Here is an 8,259-nt window from a genome sequence, read left to right on the forward strand (position 1 = left end):
TCCTCTTACATTTTACACAGTAGCCTAATCATCTTTTGGGAGATGGTTGGTGGTGTCATGTAGATGTGCAGTAAGGTTTCGGAATCTAGATTTTGCCCCGGGGGGACAAATGGGGGTCGAAAAATGACGTTTTTTATGCAAAAAGCCCCTTCTTCCCTGAACTCCTCTTACATTTTACACAGTAGCCTAATCATCTTTTGGGAGATGGTTAGTGGTGTCATGTAGATGTGCAGTAAGGTTTTGGAATTTTGATTTTGCCCCGGGGGGTCAAATGGGGGTCGAAAAATGACGTTTTTTATGCAAAAAGCCCCGTCTTCCCTGAACTCCTCTTACATTTTACACAGTAGCCTAATCATCTTTTGGGAGATGGTTGGTGGTGTCATGTAGATGTGCAGTAAGGTTTTGGAATTTTGATTTTGCCCCGGGGGGTCAAATGGGGGTCGAAAAATGATGTTTTTTATGCAAAAAGCCCCGTCTTCCCTGAACTCCTCTTACATTTTACACAGTAGCCTAATCATCTTTTGGGAGATGGTTAGTGGTGTCATGTAGATGTGCAGTAAGGTTTCGGAATTTAGATTTTGCCCCGGGGGGTCAAATGGGGGTCGAAAAATGACGTTTTTTATGCAAAAAGCCCCGTCTTCCCTGAACTCCTCTTACATTTTACACAGTAGCCTAATCATCTTTTGGGAGATGGTTGGTGGTGTCATGTAGATGTGCAGTAAGGTTTTGGAATTTTGATTTTGCCCCGGGGGGTCAAATGGGGGTCGAAAAATGATGTTTTTTATGCAAAAAGCCCCGTCTTCCCTGAACTCCTCTTACATTTTACACAGTAGCCTAATCATCTTTTGGGAGATGGTTGGTAGTGTCATGTAGATGTACAGCAGGGTTTCGGAATTTTGATTTTGCCCCAGGGGGACTAATGGGGGTCGAAAAATGATGTTTTAAAAATGTCTTAAATCATTTCTTTAAAACTAACCGAACTACAAATTAAAAAGGATGGAGGTCAAGGTCACAGGAATGTGCAAGGTGAAGTTTTTGATGCAGTTGACTTGAGTAGCTTCACTAATACATATCAGCATATTATGTTTGATAAAAATATCTTGAATGATTTAATGAAACTGAGCTGAACACTTTTTGTAAAAAAGGAGAGGTCAAAGGAAAGGTTGGGGCCAAAATGTTGTTGCAGTTGAAAAGCTTACATCAGTATGAATTTACTATTAGCATATGAAGTTTGATAAAACTATAATTAATGGTTTATTTAAAACTTATATAAACACATATTTTAAAAAGTGAGGTCAAGGTCAAAGGAAAATTCAAGGTCAAAATAAGTTGATGTATTAATAGCTCTCAGCAGTATGTATCAGCATATGGAGTTTGATAAATATATCTTGAATTGTTTATTCAAATCTGATCTAGACATTAATTTTAGAAAAGTGAGGTCAAGGTCACAGGAAAGGTCAAGGTAAAAAAAAAGAGTGAAGCATTGTAAAGCTTACATCAGTATGTATCATCATGTGCAGTTTCATTACACAACTTGAAGGGTTTCTTTAAAATAAAGCTAAACACTAATTTAAAGAAAACTTAAGTGAAGGTCAAAGGAAAGGTCAAAGTCAAAAAATATTGCTGCAGTTGGATATTTACATCAGTATGCATCAACATATGAACTTTGATAAAAATATCTAGAAAGTTTCTTTGAGCCCAATGGAAAGACAGATGGAAGGGCGGAGGACGGACATGACAAAACTATACATGCATTCCTAATCATGGTGTGGCATAAAAAACTTGAATCTACATTATATGAGGATGTTTCCCATCTATCAAGATTATACAAGCAAATTCAAAGAATTGTGGTCCTCTGCTTTCTGTGTTTTAGTGAATGGGATGCTATAATTTATGGCAGATTGTGTGTCAAATATGCACCCCTATCATATATCAATTTTTGAAAATTGGGTCAAAGGGGAAAAATCATAGCATGCTCTGAAACATTTTGTTGTACATGTCAAATATGAAAGTCCTATCTCTTTTGAATCAAAAGTTATATATACAATATAATATTTTTGAAAAGTAGGTTAAACTTCTAGGTCAAGGTCACAGAGTCAAAAGTCATGATATATTTAGAAAAGTTTTTTCACATGTAATAAACATGTATAATTTGAATGCCCTTTCTTTTTTCTTTCAAAATGATCAATTAAAATTGTTATTTTTTGGAAAGTAGGTAAAACTTTAAGGTCAAAGTCTCACTTGGGTTAAAAAATCATAGTATATTTAAAAGTTTTGTAGTAATGTACATGTGAAATATGAAAGCACTATCTCTTATTATTCAAAAGTTATGACCAAGGTTAAATTTATTGTGACAGATGCACATACTAGCTGTCAATAAGATGGACAGACTGACAGACAAATGAGATTTAATGTCCCCTCCCTTTCCCCAAAATGGGGGACAATAATGCCCTTGCTGTTCTTGAGAAGAAGATTTATGATGGAAAAAATCCCTTGCATATTTCTTAACGCAAATCAATATTGTGTTTTTATGTCATTTTGCTTGTTGTTAAACATCCCTCTCAGGAATTTTTCACTCATATGGAGACACCACCACTTGAAAAATAATGAGGACAAATTAGATTTGAGGTCAACATTCATTTTAGGAGTTTTCAACCATTAAGGCGTAAAGAAATATTAACTCGATCCTTCCCCTCACCCCTTCCCAGACCCCTGTTTGTTCATGTATGCAAACTACTACTTGTTTTTACATTAAAAAAAATGTTTATACAAATAGTTTAATGTGGTCCATCTCTGAATGATTTTCATTCCTAATTCTAGGAAGATAGGTTGACACAAATTCATGAATAAAATGTCAAGTAATCTTAAATTATCATTGATGCACTTTTATTTAATTTAATGCAGTCATATTGTGAACATTTCCAGCTCATTAGGAATGTGGGGATGACCTCTAGGGGTTCATAACATTTATACCATTAAATTTACATAACATAATAACACAAGTAACAAAATTATGTATAGTCAAATGGAAAAAGTTTCCTACTATTTAGGAGTCACATGATCATTTGTCATTACAGGGACAGGGATTGGGAGATCGTCCCCTCAACCCCCCCCCCCCTGGAATTTGCAGGACTATAGTATATACTGGAGGAAATAAAAATGACTTTGAATGCCCTAAGTGTCCCTCCACTCTAGAAAACAGACCCAACCATAACTTCTTTTTTTTTTTGCTTCTCAGGAAATTCTGGTCTGGCCCTCCCCCCCCCCCTCCCTCCCAGAAAAAAAAAAATTCTGGATCTTGTAACTGAATGTAACGTTGATAACGGGGGATAACTCTTCAGAATGTGAAATTCGTCAATTGTAGCATCGGATGACCTTTGATCCTTTAAACTTGAACCTAACCGTTTGCATTTCAGACTATTATACCCAAATCTATACCTTACCGATTGTCATTAATTAGGCCTTGTCATCTTCATGAAATATAATCCAGTTAAAACACAAAATGAAATAATTCCTACTGACATATAGGCCTATGCAATGATGCACACTAGTAGCCTACTGCGCGTGCAGTGAAATCTAAAATGATAATGCCAATGGTAAAACTAGTACTTAAGTTGGGAACGTGACGCAAGCCCAATGTGATGCAGGTGTTCAGATACATGTATAGTGCAAGAACAAATTGAAAATTATCATTTACAAAAGATGTTTTATTTTAACTTTGCCATCTAGGCCTATTTCCAAAAACAGGCAAATAAGGTGTGTTTGTGTGTGTGTGTTGATGGGAGAGGGGTGGGGGTTGACTAAATTGATTGTGTATATGGCAGCTTTCAAGAAGTTTCTGCCTAATCAAATATAAATAAACTTTGCACATTTTGAAAAATTCATCAAAAACGCTTTCCACTAATTTGAATAATATTATTTTTTGTTAATCTATATTAGAAAATAGATTTAAAAAGGTCCAATTACCGTACAAGTAGAATTTTTAGCGAGGATTTAATTTTGGCATTATTAGCGAGGGTGCTGACATCGCTAAAATTGAATACCACTGAAAATTAATTGCTTATCATTTGTAAAAGCTTCTTGAATTAGCATTTTAAAATCGCTAAAATTACTTTTCGCTAAAAATAAAATACCAGATTTTAGGTAGAAATCGCTAAATTTGCGTTTCGCTAAAATTTCCACTTATACAGTATGTGCCAAAAATTTATACACCCCCCTCCCCTTTATCAAACCTAATTTACATCATTAATTTAATTCTGTTGTTTAATTTCCGATTGGTAATCAATTATGAATATGAAATACCAATAAGATGGAGTCCCATGGGTCACATGGTCACTAGCTGCAGATCTGTAGCGTTATGGTTTTATATACATGTATTAGTCTTTGACCATAAAGCTACAGATCCCTTTAATGCAAAAAAGGTGCAATTTACGGCGCAATATGTTTTGCGCACTTCTGGGGAGAATTTCTCCACTTTCCAGCATCGGTTAATTTACTACCTTTCACTCCCTAATTCTAGGCACATTGTTTAACTAATCTGTATATTTTATCCATCTCCAATCCTTTTATAGTCGTCTCTACACGTGATAAACTCGCTTGATTAAAATTATTTGTTAGATTGCTGAAAATTCACATCAAGCGAGTTTTTTGCCTGTAGAGATGACTATAAATCATTAAATGGCTGGGAGGTGGACAAAATATACATATTGGCTACAGAATGTGTCTAAAATTAGGGAGTGAAAGGTAGTTGATTGACCAATGCTAGAAAGTGGAGAAAAACTGCCCAAGAGTGCGCAAAAAATATTGCGCCGTAAATTGCACCTTTTTTGCATATGGGGATCTGTAGCGTTATGGTCAAAGTCAAATATATAAAACCATAACGCTGCAGATCTGCAGCTACATGGTCACTTGAGCATATTATGCTCAATTTGATGAATACATGTATTATGTAAATTATTGAATTATATTGACTTTTCCCTTGGTAAAGCCCAATATGAAGAAGTGTGCATTTAGAGGCAAACACCTTAGTGCGGGTATTACTGTCTCATGACAGCATCTAGTTTGTTTTGTGAGTGATCGCATAACAAGATTGCAGTAGACTGCTGGCCATCTCGACCAGTACTTCCAATCTCCTGCCAATAATTAAGACAAGCATAATCCCCCGCCCCTCAATGAATAACGGTTCGAATGTCTTTAATTTGAATGTTCATGTCAAAGACTATGTTGGCAAAAAGACACCACATACAGCTATCGTTTTTTTAAACGATTCCATTATCATCGTCTTAATATGCTCATCGATAGAGCGATGGTACACATCAACCATTCCATCAGGTAAACCATCCTTAAACTGCACATTCAGCAGAACTGTGATGCTGATTGATATAGAATTTGGAAATGTGGTTAATTAAACAGTCACGTTAGAAGCAACTGTGTGTAGGAAGGGGGTGTATGTGAAGAAATGATTTTAAAAAATAAAGCGAAATTTTAAAAAGTCATAGTGTGATGTTTATGCAGTTAACATATTAAAACTTTGAGAAGGCAATATCACCCCCCCCCCCCCCTTTCCGTCCCGTTCAAACTTCACAGATGGAAGCAAACGTTTTATTTTTTTTTATTTCTTTAATTCAAGGGGGGTGAAGGTATCTGCATTTTATAACTTTTTAAAGTCACCAGCAGTAAACTACAACTTTTTTGCACTCTTTTTTTCTCATTAAAGTAGTCCAACAGCCACTGGAGGTCAGTCTCGTAATTTTGTTTTGAAGTCACATTATCAAGATAAATATTCAGCCTAAATATTTAAAATCATCTGAAGTATCTACATGTATATTTTATTTTATCGAAAAATGCCATAATGATATAAAGAAAATTATTATTAAATGAATAAATCATAAGATAAACAATAATTGATTATTTAAATTAGTAAGGAAAATAATACCAATCGGGAACAACAGCAATTGTCGCGAAACCATATGCATTCAATAATGCAAGGGAAGAAAATATGTCCCGTTTAACCTTTTTATCACAAGTCAAAAAGTTTACAAGCATATATTGAAGATAAGCTTTTCTGATCACTCATTCTTCGTCAGCTGTCCGTCCTTCTAGCTGTCCTTCTGTCAACTTTTCACATTTTCATTTTTTAAAAGAACAAATAAGCCAATTTTAACCAAACTTGGTACTATACATCCTTGTATGAAGCAAAGTGATATACTAGTGTACTCGTAGAACATGCATTTGACTAATTTACAATGATTTACATGTTTGTACATATGTACCTTAAAAGGGTTTCACAGTTCCCCTTGAATATTTTTAAGGGATTGCCTGGAGTCCTCAAACTGACATTGACTCAACTCTCTTAGAAAGGGAGGGGCATATTAGGGCTAGAAAGTGCCTTCATGTTAGACATCTTCAGCTCCTCCTCGACCTCTTCAACGCCTGCTGGAGCTCTAAACAAGAGGCCTAGGGGCCAAATCGCTCACCTGAGCAACTGGCTAGGTAAAAGCAAAAATTAGTTAAGTATTGAAAAGTTTAAATTTATTATAAAAATGGTTTCTGGGGAGGGGATATTTAAACAAACTTAAATCTACACTTCCTTAGAATGCTTTTGTGGCACATGGTTCTGTTGTTTATAAGATGAAAATCTTTACTGATATAGCCTTTGTATACATTCGTCCACCTTATGACTCCTCTATTCTCCTGAATGTCAAATCTACATTACCTTTTTTATTCTTTTAAATTGATGATTATAATGGCTTTGTGAAGAATTTTAACGATTTTTACCATGCATTCCTATGTAAAAATTTGATCACCCATTGTGGCCACACCCTTGCCCAAGGGGTCATGACTTGAACTAACTTGAATCTTTCCTACCTGAGAATGATTCCACATGAGTTTCATCTTTCCTTGCCCAGTGGTCTGGAGAAGATTTCTAAAGATTTTCCCTTTTTATTCCTATGTTGAACTTTGATACCCCAATGTGGCCCAACCCTAGTCCCCCGGGGGCCATGATTTGAATAAACTTGAATCTTCCCTACTTTAGGATCATTCCACTTGAGTTTCATCTTTCCTGGCTCAGTGGTTCTGGAGAAGAATATTTTTAAAGATTTTCCCTTTCTATTCCTATGTTGAACTTTGAATCCCCATTGTGGACCCACTCTAGTCCCCCATGATTTGAATAAACTTGCAATCGTGTCCGGTCCATATCTTTCTTACAGAAGGACATTAGAATCTACTACTCCACACTAAGATTGTACATGACCTATGGTTGTGTCATGACCTTGACCCAAGGTCATTTGGGGAAGTTCAAGGTCACTGGAAGAAAAATTTCATAATTCGTGTCCGGTCCATATCTTTCTTATGGATAAACTTGGTAGGTTCTCATTTCACACAAAGATTGCCCATGACCCAAGGGTGTGTCATGACCTAGACCCAAGGTCATTTGGGGAAGTTCAAGGTCACTGTAAGAAAAATTTCAAAATTCATGTTTGATACATATCTTTTATGGATAAACTTTGTAGGTTCTCATTTCACACAAAGATTGCCCATGACCCAAGGATGTGTCATGACCTTGACCCAAAGTCATTTGGGGAAGTTCAAGGTCACTGGAAGAAAAATTTCATAATTCTTGTTTGGTCCATATCTTTCTTATGGATTAACTTGGTAGGTTTTCATTTAACACAAAGATTGCCCATGACCCAAGGGTGAGTGATGACCTTGACCCAAGGTCATTTGGGGAAGTTCAAGGTCACTGGAAGAAAAATTTCATAATTCGTGTCCGGTCCATATCTTTCTTATGGATAAACTTGGTAGTTTCTCATTTCACTCAAAGATTGCCCTTGACCCAAGGTCATTTGGGGAAGTTCAAGGTCACTGGAAGAAAAATTTCATAATTCGTGTTTGATACATATCTTTATTATGGCAAAACTTACTTCTGAAAAACCAAGCGGGGAGTATTTGTCCCGTTTGGACAGTTCTAGTTAGGTCTAAGGTTAAGGTCAAAGCAGAATTATATTATTATCATTTGAAAAATCCTTGTCCGGAGCATGACTTCTCTCCCCTTTTGTCCAATGTAGATCATACTTCACTCACAGAGTGCCAGTGATAAATTGATGTGCATTGACCTCGAACAAAGTTTCAAGTGCATAATTTCTTTCCCTTAAGTCCACAAGGCCTCAAACAAATTGACTGGGTATGTGATTTTCCTTCTATATAATGGTAGAGGATATGCAACAACAATTTTCATAGAGGATACATTTCTTTCAG

The sequence above is a fragment of the Saccostrea cucullata genome, unplaced genomic scaffold, assembly GCF_032062105.1.
Source record: "Saccostrea cucullata isolate Sc308-1 unplaced genomic scaffold, CSIRO_AGI_Scuc_v1 ctg2130, whole genome shotgun sequence".
In the NCBI taxonomy this organism is placed as follows: domain Eukaryota; kingdom Metazoa; phylum Mollusca; class Bivalvia; order Ostreida; family Ostreidae; genus Saccostrea; species Saccostrea cuccullata.